The sequence below is a fragment of the Macaca fascicularis genome, chromosome Y (genome assembly GCF_037993035.2).
Source record: "Macaca fascicularis isolate 582-1 chromosome Y, T2T-MFA8v1.1".
Lineage (NCBI taxonomy): Eukaryota > Metazoa > Chordata > Mammalia > Primates > Cercopithecidae > Macaca > Macaca fascicularis.
In genome coordinates, this window is record NC_132903.1 from 255,585 (window position 1) to 270,920 (window position 15,336).

The 15,336-nt window shown below is 54.2% G+C and overlaps 1 long non-coding RNA gene across 3 annotated transcripts; it reads left to right on the plus strand.

Moving 5' to 3' along the window:
- Positions 1-9: 9 nt before the first annotated feature.
- On the plus strand, positions 10-12,457 carry LOC141409485 (uncharacterized). 3 transcript variants are annotated; one of them, XR_012430420.1, is made up of 2 exons: positions 10-372; positions 12,378-12,457. It is a non-coding gene; the product is annotated as an uncharacterized lncRNA (long non-coding RNA). The 3 variants fall into 3 exon arrangements; XR_012430421.1 differs by lacking the exon at positions 12,378-12,457 and adding an exon at positions 1,446-1,686; XR_012430422.1 differs by lacking the exon at positions 12,378-12,457 and adding an exon at positions 1,446-1,686 and having other exon boundaries at positions 10-323.
- Positions 12,458-15,336: the final 2,879 nt, after the last annotated feature.

The window sequence follows — 15,336 nt, forward strand, 5'->3', positions numbered from 1 at the left end:
CGTCATCGCGACGACGTCATCACCGGGCGACGCCGCCGCTGGCCCCCGCGCGCACCGCGGCCCTCGGAGCCTTTGCAGGAGGCTTTGGTGGGGCCAAGCGGCTGCGGTCAGGACGGAGGAGGGGCTGTGGCGGCCGTCCCGCCCGAGCCCTTTCTGCGTTTAGGAATTTAAGAGGTGCGGCCCATGGCGGCGAGGCGGCCTTAGAGCGGCGGAGATGCGAGCATGCGCAATGCGTCCCTGCCAGAGCGAGGGGAGGGGCAGCCTCCGCATGGAGCATGCGCCGTGCGTAGCGGTGGAGGCGCTTCGTTCGGGAGGCCGGTCGGGTGAGCATGCGCAGTGCCTGCCCGCGGGGCGCGAGGCAGAGGCTGGAAGGTGTGTGAGCGGGCGGGGCTGGGGGACGGGAGTGCGCCTGCGCAGTGGGAGGCACCGGGAACGAGCGAGCATGCGGGGTGCGCGCCCGCCGAGCTCGGGAGCGAGCGTGCGGCCTGCGGGAGCGCGCGGGGGAAAAATAAATGCAACTTTTCAATATAACGGGCTCCGTGGGACCCAAAGGGCCCCGTTTCTGTTAGCTTTGCTTATCAGACAGTAAAGACAGGTTGGAGGCGTTGGACCCCTGTAAACGTTGGAGTGCTGGGATGAGCGTCCACTGCTTTGAAAATTGCAAAAATCGTCTACGTCCGGGGATGTGACGTTAGTTCTTTAAATAACTTGACCCAGGGGTTGTGTGTGTTTGTGCTTTCAGCAGTGTCCATCAAGACATTGCATTATCCTCTCTCTGGCACACATGCACCTCTTTCCTTTACGTCTTACTCCCCCCCCCTTTTATTCATGTTTTTATCAAAATAGGGTTTCAGCTGGGTTTGCACCCTTTTAGAGTAAATTCAAGGTCTTTTATGAGCCAGGGTCTCCTACTTCTGAGCTGCATCAATCCAGCTAGACTCAATAAGTAACTCTTTTTTGGAGTTTTACGTATTTATTTATTGAGATGGAGCCTCGCTCTGTTGCCCGGGCTGGAGTGCAATGGTGAGATCTCGGCTCACTGCAGCCTCTGCCTCCTGGGTTCAAGGGATCCTCCTGCCTCAGCCTCCTGAGCAGCTGGGATTACAGGCGCCCGTCACCACGCTTGGCTAATTTTTTGTATTTTTGGTAGAGACGGGGTTTCACCATGTCGGACAGGCTGGTCTCGCACTCCTGACCTCAAATGATCCACACGCCTCGGCCTCCCAAAGTGCTGGGATTACAGGCGTGAGCTACCACGCCCGGCCTAAGTAACTCTTTTCGTTCGTTTGAGACAGGGTTTTGGTCTGTCACCCAAGCTGCGGTCTTAGCTCAGTGCAGCCTTGATCTCCCGGCTCAAGCAATCCTCCAACCTCAGCCTTCCAAGCAGCTGGGACAACAGGCACACGCCACCATGCCTGGCTAATTTTTAATTTTGTTGTTGATAGGGAGAAGGTCTGGCTCTGTTGCCCAAGCTGGTCTCACACTCCTGGCCTCAAGCCCTCCTCCTGCCTTTGCTTCTGTCTTGGCCTCCTGGGATTCCAGGCGTGAGCCACCGCGCCCGGCGTCAGTCACTCATCAACGACGGTTTTGTGTTGCGTCCGTCCTGATTTCAATTTCAGGTTGTGTTCCATGACCGGACATAAAAATCCGAGCGCTCTTGGTCAGAAGAGCCGCATCACGCAGGAATTCTGTGAACTTATTTTGACTAACCGGGAAGCACACGTGTGTGTGTGTGTGTGTGTGCGCGACGCCGTGATTTCTACGGGGAAGTGGATATATTAATACAGATCTCTGTTTAGAGTGTGTCTCCTACACAGGCATCTTTTCAAAGAACAAACGTGGTGTTCACTGAGTCCCTGTGTGAGGCATCACTGCGGTTGTGAGGGGAAAGGATTCCTTTCAACGCTAGCACAAGAGAGCTTTATCTGCCAGGGTCCTGGGGCGCAGCGGCGAGGCCCAGGGCCAACAGGACAGAAATAAACTCAGGGCAGAAACAGAATGTTTCTTCAGTGTGCGCTGGGGCCTCGGCGCAGGCTCCGCTGTGGGAGAACAAAGAGGTGCTGTCGGGCCCCCAGGCTGGCAGGGCGTGAGGTGTGCAGAGCTTGCTGGCATGTGGCCAGCTCCAGTTATCCAAGCTGCCCTACAGCAGGATGGACGCCCTGCCCGTTTGGGTCTGTCCGTCTTGCAGGGCTGCTGGGTGGCCAGCGGAATCATCCTGGGGAGACAACGGTGACGGCAGGCCGGGTGCAATGGCTCACGCCTGTCATCCCAGCACTTTGGGAGGCCGAGGCAGGAGGATTGTTTGAACCCAGGAGGTCAAGACCAGCCTGGGCAACATGGCAAGACCCCATCTCTAGAGAAAATGTAAAAAAGTTAGCTGGACATCGTCGTGTGCACCTGTGGTCCCAGCTACTCGGGAGGCTGAGGTGCGAAGATCGATTGAGCCTGGGAGGTTGAGGATTCGGTGAACCGAGATCTCACCACCGCTTTCCAGCCTAGGCAGGAGTGAAAGACCCTGTCCTTAAAAGCATTAATTTTTAAAAAGCAACCAGACGTGGTGGCTCACACCTGTCATCCCAGCACTTTGGGAGGCCGAGGTGCCGGGGGAACGCCTGAGGTCAGGAGTTCGAGGCCAGCCTGACCAACAGGGTGAAACCCCGTATCTACAAAAATTACTTGGGCATGATGGCGGGTGCTCGTCATCCTGGCTACTTGGGAGGCTGAGGCGGGAGAATCGCTTGAACCCGGGAGGCGGAGGTTGCGGTGAGCCGGCATCGTGCCACTGCAGTCCAGCCTGGGCGACAGAGCGAGACTCCATCTGAAAAAAATAAGTAAAAATAAAATAAAAAGCGAGAACGGGGAGGGAAGAGTAGAGAGGAAGATCCCGGAGCTTCCTTGGGGGGTGAGGAAGGTGGGAGCCACGACGGTTGTAGAGGGAGAGCAGCTCCTCCCTTCACCCACCTGAGCCTGGGTCTCCTGTGTGGCCACAGCCTCTGCAGCCCACAGGGCCCCACGTTGTGAGGTTCACACACCTGCAGCTGCTCAGAAGTGCAAACTCACCCCCTGCATGACGTGCTCTGGATATCAGTCGGCCTTCGCACCGCAGCCCTGGGTGGTTGATCGGACGCTAAAGCTCCAGACCTGGAGATGCCCCAGAGGAAGCGCCTGGCAGGTGTAGGATCTCCCTGGTCCTGGGCTGGCCCAAAGCTCCCAGCTAGGCGTATGCAGTGAGAGGTCAAACAGGGATCAAGTTTATATCTGCTGCTTGCATTCCGCATGATGACTTAAAAAAAGGAAAAAGAAAGAAAGAAAGAAATCCTGGCCGGGCGCGGTGGCTCACGCCTGTCATCCCAGCACTTTGGGAGGCCGAGGCGGGCGGATCACGAGGTCTGGAGAGCGAGACCAGCCTGGCCAACACGGTGAAACCCCGTCTCTACTAAAGATACAAATGTCAGCCAGGCATGGTAGCAGATGCCGGTCATCCCAGCTACTCGGGAGGCTGAGGCAGGAGAATCGCTTGAACCCGGGAGACTGAGATTGCAGTGAGCCGAGATCGCGCCATTGCAGTCCAGTCTGGGCGACAGAGCGGGACTCTGTCTCAAAAATAAAACAAAACAAACAGAAATAATCTCTGTTTCTGTCAGTTGACTCCAAAGCAGCCACAAATGCATGTAAGTTTGATGTAAAGTCAGTTTTCTCTCAAAGTAGCTATGAGTTTTGTGTGAAGGTTCTTTTATTTTTCTCTGTTTTTTATTTTTTATTTTGGAGACAGAGTCTCGCTCTGTCGCCCAGGCTGGAGTGCAGTGGCGCGATCTCAGCTCAATCCAATTTCTGCCTCCCAGGTTCCCGCCATTCTCCTGCCTCAGCCTCCCCACTAGCTGGGACCACAGGCGCCGCCACCTCGCCCGGCTAATTTTTTATATTTTTAGTAGAGACGGGGTTTCACCGTGTTAGCCAGGATGGTCTCGATCTCCTGACCTCGTGATCCGCCCGCCTCGGCCTCCCAAAGTGCTGGGATGACAGGCGTGAGCCACCGCGCCCGGCCTTTATTTATTTATTTTTGAGACAGGGTCTTGCTCTGTCTGTCGCCCAGGCCGGAGTGCAGTGGTGTGATCATAGTTCTCTGTAGCCTCAACCTCCCAGGCTCAAGCAACCCTCCCACCTCACCCTCCAAGTGGCTGGGACCACAGGTATGTGCCACCACACCTGGCTAATTTTTGCATCTTTTTGTAGAGGTGGGCGTCTTGCTTTGTTGCCCAGGCTTGTCTCAAACTCCTGACCCCAAGCGATCCTTCTGCCTTGGCCTCCCAGAGTGCTGTGGTCACACCTGTAATCCCAGCACTTTGGGAGGCCGAGGTGGGCGGATCACAAGGTCAGGAGTTCGAGACCAGCCTGGCCAATATGGTGAAACCCCGTCTGTATTAAAAATGCAAAAATTAGGCCGGGCGCGGCGGCTCACGCCTGTAATCCCAGCACTTTGGGAGGCCGAGGCAGGCGGATCACAAGGTCAGGAGATCGAGACCAGCCTGGCTAACACAATGAAACCCCGTCTCTACTAAAAAAAATACAAAAAACTAGCCGGGCGAGGTGGTGGGCGCTTGTAGTCCCAGCTACTCGGGAGGCTGAGGCAGGAGAATGGCGTGAACCCGGGAGGCGGAGCTTGCAGTGAGCCGAGATCGCGCCACTGCACTCCAGCCCGGGCGACAGAGCGAGACTCTGTCTCAGGAAAAAGAAAAAAAAAAATGCAAAAATTAGCCGGATGTGGTGGCGGGCACCTGTAATCCCAGGTACCCGGGACGCTGAGGCAGGAGAATGGCTTGAACCCGGTGGGGGCGGAGGTTGCAGTGAGCCGAGATGGCGCCACCGCACTCCGGCCTGGGCGACAGAGCGAGACTCCCTCCAAAAAAAAAAAAAAAAAAACCGTAACTGTGTCGGGAAGAGGCCAGGCACTCTGACGGATGCCTCCTGCCAAACCTGCGAAAGGCAGGACGGAAAGGGTGCTGTGTGTCAGGGTTCCCAGGGACGTGAGCAAGCTGTGGGGCTTTTCATGAGCTCCCTGGAGAGACCGTGCCCGTGAAGGTACATTCCTGCCTCTTCGTAACTGCTTCAGGCGGTGTCCTCATCCATCTTCCAGAAACCAGGAACCCTTCACACGAGCCCCCGCTTTTGTCCCGAGCGGCCTCCGCCGCCACTTGCTTGGCAAAATAAAAGGTAAGTGGGAAAAGGCCCGATTTCCGTTTTCATCTCTAATTGAATTCTCTGCTGGCCTGTCGGTCCCCCACGGCCGTGTGTCAGGTTTTGACGACGAGGAAAAGAAACTCTGTGTTTTGATAATACGATCTTCAGCAAAACCTTCAACTCAGTTTCCTCTCCCCGGAGACGGTGTATCTTCTAGGGTTGAATGAAATCCCTTATTCACAGGGAACACGTTCCAATTTAGTCGGAATATTCAGCGTGCCGCCGCGGCCGCGGTGATGGATGGCGTGTGGAAATACCACGGCTCCAGCCATCAGACGTCCGCTACTGGAAGAAATAATGAAACCCATTCAGTATTCTATCGGGGGCCGAAATGTGCCTTGCATGGCGAGGGCCCCGGCCTTCTCTGATTCCCTTACTCATCACATCTCCGTTTAAAAGGAGAAAAAGAAAAACGTCGTGTGGTCACCAATGAAGAATTAATGGAAGCGAGACCGGGCGACGGATGCGGGGCCGAGGGCCAGAGGCGGCCGCCACGTGCCGCTGTTTACATGAAGTCGCGGAGATTCCAGGGACCGGTGAGGTGGCCTTGTCAGAAGCTGCTGGGCCGGGTGCACCTGACAACGATCGCCTAAGATGAATTTAGAAAAGGGGAAGATTAAATCTTTGGAGGTGATGGAGGATCAGAAGCCCATCCCGACCGACACGGCCGTCGCCAGCCTGTAAGATGAGGCTTGTGACTTCCAGGGTGCGGACGGGGCTCAGAGCCGGGGGTGGGACCGTGTCAAGCCTGGGAATCGGCGGCCAGAAATGAAAAGACTGTGAGCCTGGGACGAGTGGACCCAGATTCTCGGTGGCTTTTTATCATATTCTAGGAGACTTTTGGGAGGAAATGTTTGCAAAGGACCCGCAGACGGCATTTTCTTTTCTCTCTCTCTCTCTCTCTTTTTTTTTCTTTTTTTTTTTTTTTTTTTGAGACGTAGTTTTTGCTCTGTCGCCCAGGCTGGAGTGTAATGATGCAATCTCAGCTCACCGCAAACGCCGCCTCCCGGGTTCAAGCGATTCTCCTGCCTCAGCCTCCCGAGTAGCTGGGATTACAGGCACCTGCCACCACGCCCGGCTAATTTTTGTATTTTTAGTGGAGACGGGGTTTCGCCATGTTGGCCAGGCTGGTCTCGAACTGCTGACCTCAAGGGAACTGTCCGCCTCGGCCTCTCAAAGTGCTGGGATGACAGGTGTGAGCCACCGCCCACGGCCTGGCTTCTTATTTGGAAATAGCGTCCTTGCAGATGTGATTAACTGAAGGACCTGGAGATGAGATCGTCCTGGAGTGGGACGGGTCCTGAATCCAATGACGGGCATCCTTCTGAGACACAGAAGAGGAGACACAGACACAGAGGAGGAGGCCACGTGGAGACGGAGGCAGAGACTGGAGTGATGCGGCCACAAGCCCAGGGACGCCTGGAGTCCCCGGGAGCTGGGAGAGGCAGGAAGGATCCTCCCCTAGAGCCTCCAGAAACAACCAGACACAATTGCAGTGGGTTGGGATGGTGACCTCAAAAGATCTGTCCATGTCCTAACCCGTAGACTTGTGAATAGAACCTCATTTAGAAATAAGGTCTCTGCAGGTGTCATTCAGTTGAGTATCTTGAGATGAGATCACCCTGGATTAGCTCAGCTCTAAATGGAATGACAGGTGTCCTTTTAAGAGACAGAAGAGGAGACACAGACACAGAGGAGGAGGCCACGTGGAGACGGAGGCAGAGACTGGAGTGATGCGGCCACAAGCCCAGGGACGCCTGGAGCCCCCAGGAGCTGGGAGAGGCAGGAAGGAGCCTCCCCTAGAGCCTCTAGAGGAAACTGGGTCCAATTGTAATGGGTTGAAGAGCAGACCCTGAAAAGATATGTCCGTATACTAGAGCCCAGAACCTGCAATGAGATGTTATTTGGAAATAACGAATTTTGCAGATGTAATGAGTTAAGGATCTGGAGATGACATCGTCCTGGATTAGGCTGGGCCCTAAATGCAATGGCAGGTGTCCTTGTAAGAGACAGAAGAGGAGACACAGACACAGAGGAGGAGGCCACGTGGAGACGGAGGCAGAGACTGGAGTGATGCGGCCACAAGCCCAGGGACGCCTGGAGCCCCCAGGAGCTGGGAGAGGCAGGAAGGATCCTCCCCTAGAGGCTCTGGAAGGAGTGTGACCCTGAGACACCTTCATCTCAGACTCATAATACGTCCAGGACAAGGACAGGATGGATTCCTGATGTTTTAAGCTGCCGTTGTGTGGTCACTTTACTCCCTGGCAACCCCCCTGTCACTGCAACAGCGAATGCACTGGGTGTGAGCAGAAAATCCGGACGTGGTCGGAGGGACTTGCTGAGAAGCGGCCGGAGGAGGCTGCCCCAGACACCACGGCCGTCTCCGCCTGCCCCCGCCCCCCGCACACACACACCCTCCAGGACTGAGGAGGCCGTGGGCTCGCTGGGCGGGCACCATCTGCCGTCTTTGTCTTCCGAAGGAGCCTGTGTGGAAGGGACGCCTCCGGGGAGAACAGCTGCCGTCCGGGAGCCGTTCCGGTTATTTTCAGGCCTCCTCTTCGTGCCCCAGAGGTCAGGGAGCAGCAGATTTCAGGAAGCCTCGGCCACGCGCTGCGTTAGTGCTGCCGTGACTTTCTGGTTCCAGAATCCCAGGAATGCGATTCACTCTTAATCCCCACCTTCAAGGCTCTGTCAGGCATTTCCGTGCAGAAACACACTTTTTTTTTTTTTGAGACAGAGTTTCGCTCTGTCCCCCAGGCTGGAGTGCAGTGGTGCAAGCTCGGCTCACTGCAAGCTCCGCCTCCCGGGTTCAAGCGATTCTCCTGCCTCAGCCTCCCCAGTTGCTGGGATTCCAGGCGCCCACCAGCACACCCAGCTAATTTTTTGTATTCTTTCTAGAGATGGGGTTTCGGCCGGGCGCGGTGGCTCACGCCTGTCATCCCAGCACTTTGGGAGGCCGAGACGGGGGGATCACAAGGTCAGGAGATCGAGACCATCCTGGCTAACACGGTGAAACCCCGTCTCTACTAAAAAATACAAAAAAAAATTAGCCGGGCATGATGGTGGGCGCCTGTAATCCCAGCTACTCGGGAGGCTGAGGCAGGAGAATGGCGTGAACCCGGGAGGCGGAGCTTGCAGTGAGCTGAGATCCGGGCACTGCCCTCCAGCCTGGGTGACAGAGCGAGACTCCGTCTCAAAAAAAAAAAGATGGGGTTTCATTTCATGTCTATGCTATTTCCAAATAGGGTCCCACGCCAGGGCCGGTGGCTCACACCTATAGCGTTGGCCAGGCTGGTCTCGAACTCCTGACTTCAGGTCACCCGCCCGCCTCGGCCTCCCAAAATGCCAGGATGACAGGCCTGAGCCACCGCCCCCGGCCAGAAACGCACGATTTTATGCACCTTATTTGGAAATAGTGTAGAGATGATGAGACCCCATCTCTACAGAGAATACAAAAAATTAGCCAGGCGTGGTGCTGGGTGCCTGGAATCCCAGCTACTGGGCATAGCCACAGTGGCAGATGGGATACAGTGGATGTTGGTGGTGAGGAGAAGGTCGTGCCCTTCTCGAAGCGTTTGTGGCGTTGGGACCAGTTTGAACACAGCACCTTGAGTGGCAGAGACAGGACGTCCCCCAAATCCCACGTCCCCCGCAGTTGTTGGTGAGACAAATGCGTCAAGATAGGCCTTGGTCTCCAGTTTGAGAACTCTTCTAACCACGGGGCACATGGTAGAGTCAGAACTGGGTTTACAGAAAGTGGGTTATCAATTCCAGATTCCTTTCTGACTCACTTTGATTTTATTTATTAGTATTATTTTTTGAGACGGAGTCTTGCTCTGTCGCCCGGGCTGGAGTGCAGTGGCCGGATCTCAGCTCACTGCAAGCTCCGGCTCCCGGGTTCACGCCATTCTCCTGCCTCAGCCTCCCGAGTAGCTGGGACTACAGGCGCCCACCACCTCGCCCGGCTAGTTTTTTGTATTTTTAGTAGAGATGGGGTTTCACCGTGTTCGCCAGGATGGTCTCGATCTCCTGACCTCGTGATCCGCCCGTCTCGGCCTCCCAAAGTGCTGGGATTACAGGCGTGAGCCACCGCGCTCGGCCCATTTTATTTTATTTTTTATTTTTATTGAGACAGAATCACGCTGTGTCTCCCAGGCTGCAGTGCAATGACGTGATCTCAGCTCACTGCAACCTCCGCCTCCTGGCTCAGGCGATTCTCCTGCCTCAGTCTCCTGAGTAGCTGGGATTACAGGTGCCCACCACCACGCCCGGCTAATTTTTGTATTTTTAGTAAAGACGGGGTTTCACTATGTTAGTCAGACAGGGACAGCTCAAAGGCGAGACACGGACCGAGGGACAAAGCCAGGGCCTCGGCAGGAAGGGCGGGATGAGAGCCACGCACCTGGAATTGGGGTGACTGATGTGGGCACCAGGAAACAGCATGAGGAGGACCTCTCAGCTCCCAAGAGAAGCATGTTCATGACGTGCTTTTAGATGAGGAAAGGCAACCTGCAAGACAAGCGTATCGTGTGCTGCCTTTAACATAAGTACGTGTGGCCGGGCGCGGTGGCTCAAGCCTGTAATCCCAGCACTTTGGGAGGCCGAGGCGGGCGGATCACGAGTTCAGGAGATCGAGACCATCCTGGCTAACACGGTGAAACCCCGTCTCTATTAAAATACAAAAAAAACTAGCCGGGCGAGGTGGCGGCGCCTGTAGTCCCAGCTACTCGGGAGGCTGAGGCAGGAGAATGGCGTGAACCCGGGAGGCGGAGCTTGCAGTGAGCTGAGATCCGGCCACTGCACTCCAGCCTGGGCGACAGAGCGAGACTCCGTCTCAAAAAAAAAAAAAAAAAAAAAAGGATAAGTACGTGTGTGTCACATGTTTACGGAGCCGGTGCAGTGCGTTAAGTATATTTTACAATTGTTATAGATTATATAACTTATACATAGTATAATGATATATCTCATATAATGATATAATACGTAATATGCAATACGTAATCTATTAGCCATCTATTTCATAACCTACATACACGTTCCACGTATGTAAGGTGTATACATATTGCAGCAATATAGCGTATTATATGTTGGATAGAATACTGTTATGTATATATACGTTACGTAGGGTAATAATATTGTAGTATTGTCACACCTGTCATCCCAGCTCTTTGGGAGGCTGAGGTGGGCGGGTCATGAGGTCCAGAGTTAGAGACCAGCCTGGCGAACATAGTGAAACCCCATGTCTACTAAAAGTGCAAAAATTAGCCGGGCGAGGTGACGGGCACCTGTAGTCCCAGCTACTCAGGAGGCTGAGGCAGGAGAATGGCGTGAACCCGGGAGGCGGAGGTTGCGGTGAGCTGAGATCCGGCTACTACACTCCAGCCTGGGCGACAGAGCGAGACTCCGTCTGAAAAAAAAAAAAAAACGCAAAAATTAGCCGGGCGTGGTGTCGGGCGCCTGTAATCCCAGCTACCTGGAGGCTGAGGCGGGAGAATTGCTTGAACCCGGGAGGCGGAGGTTGCAGTGAGCCGAGATCGCACCATTGCACTCCAGCCTGGGAAACAGTGAGACTCCATCTCTAACAAAAAAAAAAAAAATAGAATTTTGCTGATGTCTGCCCCGGCCAACATGGAGAAACGCCGTCTCTACTAAAAATACAAAAATTAGCCGGGTGTGGTGGCAGGTGCCTGTCATCCCAGCTACTCGGGAGGCTGAGGCAGGAGAATGGCGGGAACCCGGGAGGCGGAGGTTGCAGTGAGCCGAGATCACGCCACTGTTCTCCAGCCGGGGGACAGAGTGAAACTCAGTTGTTTCAGTGCAGGACCAAATAATTGAGAGCAGCCTGGGCAACAGAGTAAGAGCTAGGTCGCTAGAAAAAAAAAATTTAAGAATTATCCAGGTGTGGTGCCGTGCGCCTGTAGTCCCCGCTACTCAGGAGGCTGAGGTGGGAGGATCGCTTGAGCCTAGGAGGTCGAGGCTGCCGTGAGCTGTGATCGCACCACTGCACTCCGGCCTGGGCAACAGACCAAGACCTCGTCTCCAAAAGAAAAGAAAAAAAAAAGGTGCCAATTCAAAGAGCTTTAATGAAGGTCTCAATGTACTTGTCTAGTGTATGTGCATGTTTCTGGACTCAAACGCCAAGTTTTGGCCACCGTGGGTGGGAGATCATTTGGCAACAATCATGTAATAATGTCCCAAGGTGATACACCCTGGATCTCAGAGAAATCAAAATGTAACCATTTCAGAGGTTTTTTTGTTTCTTTGTCTCAAAGAAAAAATCCTGTCGGCATCAAACTTTTCTTTATTTTTTTCAGCTGAGGTCTTGCTCTGTTGCCCAGGTTCAACCCCGCGGGCTCCACTGAGTCTCCCGTGTCAGCCTCCTGAGTTGCTGGGACTACAGGTGTATGCCGTCATGCCGGGCTAATTTTAATTTTTTTTTTTTTTTTTTTTGGAGAGATGAGGGTCTTGCTATATTGTCCAGGCTGGTTTCGAACTCCTGGCCTCAAACGATGCTCCCATATCGGCCTCCTGAGTGGTTGGGACTATGGGCGTGAGCCACCATCCTCGGCTAATTTTATTTTTAAATTTTTCGTAGAGGCTCTTGCCTGTAATTCCAGCACTTTGGGAGGCCGAGGCTGGTGGATTGCGTGAGCCCAGGAGTTCCAGACCAGCCCTTGCCCGTATGGCAAAACCTCATCTCTACTAAAAAATACAAAAAAAAAAAAATTAGCCAAGTTTGATGATGTGCACCTGTAATCCCAGCTACTTGGGAGACTGAGGCAGGAGAATTGCTTGAACCTGGGAGGCGAAGGTTGCAGTGAGATGAAATTGTGCCATTGCACTCCAGCCTGGGTGTCAGAGCGAGACTCCGTCTGAAAAAAAAAAAAATGCAAAAATTAGCCGGGCGTGGTGTCGGGCGCCTGTAATCCCAGCTACCTGGAGGCTGAGGTGGGAGAATTGCTTGAACCCGGGAGGCGGAGGTTGCAGTGAGCTAAGATGGTGCCACTGCACTCCAGCCTGGTCAACAAAGTGAGAGTTTGTCTCAGAAAAACAGAATACAACACATTGCATATTATATAAACGTATAATTCAGTATTATATACTATAAGACAATATGAGTTATATTTACTATATTACAGGTGCTGTTCGGCTTATGACGGGTGACATTCTGATACACTCATCCTGAGTTGAAAAATATCCGAATCCAAAATGTGCATTTTTTTTTTTTTTTTTTTTTTTTGAGACGGAGTCTCGCTCTGTCGCCCAGGCTGGAGTGCAGTGGCACGATCTCGGCTCGCTGCAAGCTCCGCTTCTCGGGTTCACACCATTCTCCTGCCTCAGCCTCCTGAGCAGCTGGGACTACAGGCACCCGCCATGGTGCCCGGCTAATTTTTTTTTTGTATTTTTAATAGAGACGGGGTTTCACTGTGGTCTCGATCTCCTGACCTTGTGATCCGCCCGCCTCGGCCTCCCAAAGTGCTGGGATTACAGGCGTGAGCCACCGCGCCCGGCCAAAATGTGCATTTCTACAAAAAACAAAAAACCATTATCCAGACGTGGTGTTCTCTGCCTGTGGTCCCAGCAGCTTGGGAGGCCGTGCTACGTGGATCACCTGAGGTCAGGAGTTCGAGACCGGTCTGGCCAACATGGTGAAACCCCATCTCTATGAAAAATACAAAATTTAGCCGGGTGTGGTGGCAGGTGCCTCCAATCCCAGCTACTCGGGAGGCTGAGGCAGGAGAATCGCTTGAACCCGGGAGGCGGAGATTGCAGTGAGCCGAGATCCACTGCACTCCAGCCTGGGCGACAACGAGACTGTCTAAAAAAATAAAAATAAAAAAATCAATGCTCTGTGAAAATAGAGCTGGGGGACCACGGACCCGCTAGGCACAGAGTCTCAAGCCTCCTAGAGGAAGATAGAAAAGGGTTTTTCTTTTAGATCCGCGAGATTTAAATAAGAATGGAGAGAGCACCCAGGAAAGCACAGCTGTGGCTCTGCCGCTCTGCAAAGCCAGCTGGGCAGCCCCGCCAGGAATTCCGAGGGCCGAAAGGGGCCGTGTCCGCTCCCCCATCCTGGAAATAGTCTCAGAGTCTGGGTGGGCGCCGGGGACGAGCTTTCAACAGCTCTCCTGGCCCCAACATTCCGTCCACACATTCCACGACCAGGACAGCCGCCCCCTGCCAGGGATTCACCGGGGGTCACGCCGCGCGGCAGGAATGCACGCGCCCGATTTAGACATCCCGCTTGGCATCTGCGGTCAGGGCGGCTTGCAGAGGCCCGGGGCGGTTGGATGCCGGAGATGCTGGAGCTCTGAGGTCTGCAGGAGGAATTTTGCTTTTCCGCTGGGCTGGTCGGGGAGGAAGGAAGCTGGGGAGAAGCCGGGAGCCCCACAGCCTCCACAGTGCCTGCCCTTCCAAAAGACGAGCCAGGCCCCCTCGTAGCCAGCATGACCTCAGGCCTGGGGAATGTGCCACCTTCCGAATGAGAAGGGCGCTGGGTGCCACCCGCGGGGAACCTTGACACAGCGTCTCCCTCCTTCCTCCAGGGCCCACGGCCGAGCTCGGTGCTGCCGGAGACCTCGGGGGGTGGGGTGTGGGGTGCAGAGCAGAGGAGAACCCCAATCCCCGGGACTTAGGTCTTTTTCTCTGCAGAAGGAGGACTTGTGTGGTTGCCACCCGGAGGCCCTTGTCTGTGCGGCTCAGCCGTGTTTAGGTCTCCGTTGCTGGGTGATAACGGGGGACACACAAACAGAGCTCGGTCAGCCGGGGCCGGGGCAGGAGCAGGTGCAGCTGGACTGCAGGGCAAGGGCCGGCTGCTGCCCACAGTCATGCTGAGAAGCATGTCACACCCATTGCAGGGGAAATGGCTCCTTTTATTTTTTATTTATTTGATGATGATGATTCTTGTTTTTGAGACCGAGTTTCGCTCTTGTCGCCCAGGCTGGAGTGCAGTGGTGCAGTCTCAGCTCACCACAACCTCAGTCTCCTGGGTTCGAGTGATTCTCCTGCCTCAGCCTCCTGAGTAGCTGGAATTCCAGGCACCTGCCACCACGCCCAGCCAATTTTTATTTTGTTTTGTTTTGTTTTTTGAGAGGGAGTCTTGCTCTGTGGCCCAGGCTGGAGTGCAGTGGTGCGATCTCAGCTCACTGCAACCTCCGCCTCCCGGGTTCAAGCAATTCTCCTGCCTCAGCCTCCTGAGTAGCTGGGGTGACAGGTGCCCACACCATGCCTGGCTAATTTTTGTATTTTTAGTGGAGACGGGGTCTCGACGTGTTGGCCACGCTGGTCTCGAACTCCTGACCTCAGGTGATCCACCAGCCTCGGCCTCCCAAAGTGCTGGGGTTTCAGGCGTGAGCCACCGCGCCCGGCCTATTTTAAAAATTATTTTATTATTATTAGTTTTGAGACAGAGTTTCGCTCCTGATGTCCAGGTTGGAGTGCGGTGGTGCCATCTCGGCTCACTGCAACCTCCGCTCCCGGGTTCAAGCGATTCTCCTGCCTCAGCCTCCTGAGTAGCTGGGATGACAGGTGCGCGCCACCTCGCCCGGCTAATTTTTGTATTTTTAGTAGAGACGGGGTTTCACCGTGTTAGCCAGGATGGTCTCCATCTCCTGACCTCGTGATCTGCCCGCCTCGGCCTCCCAAAGTGCTGGGATGACAGGCTTGAGCCACTGCGCCTGGCCCTGTTTTATTTTTTATTTTTTTTTGCAAGGAAGGAATGAGGGGATTTATGGAGAACGGAAGGACATTGCACAGCGTGGGAGCAGCCCGAGCAGAGGAGCTCAAAGACTGAAGGGATGGGCTTTTAAAGACGTTTAATTAAAAGGAATTAAATTTCCCTTATGACATTTAGAAAAAAAAAAAAAAAGTCCAAATGGTACAAAACAGTCAGCTTGCTTTGTGCCTGGGCCGCGGCGTCCGGAACATCATTAGAATAGAACCGGAAGCGTGTCTGGATTTTAACGTTCACCCTCCGAGCTGCAGAATTCTCATTAGCCGCAGATGAAAGATGAAAGAGAGATGAGAGAAGTCACCAATTTTCTCTAATTATTTAGCAATTAACCATCCGAGCACCCCAGGTGGCGTGGACTCACGCGG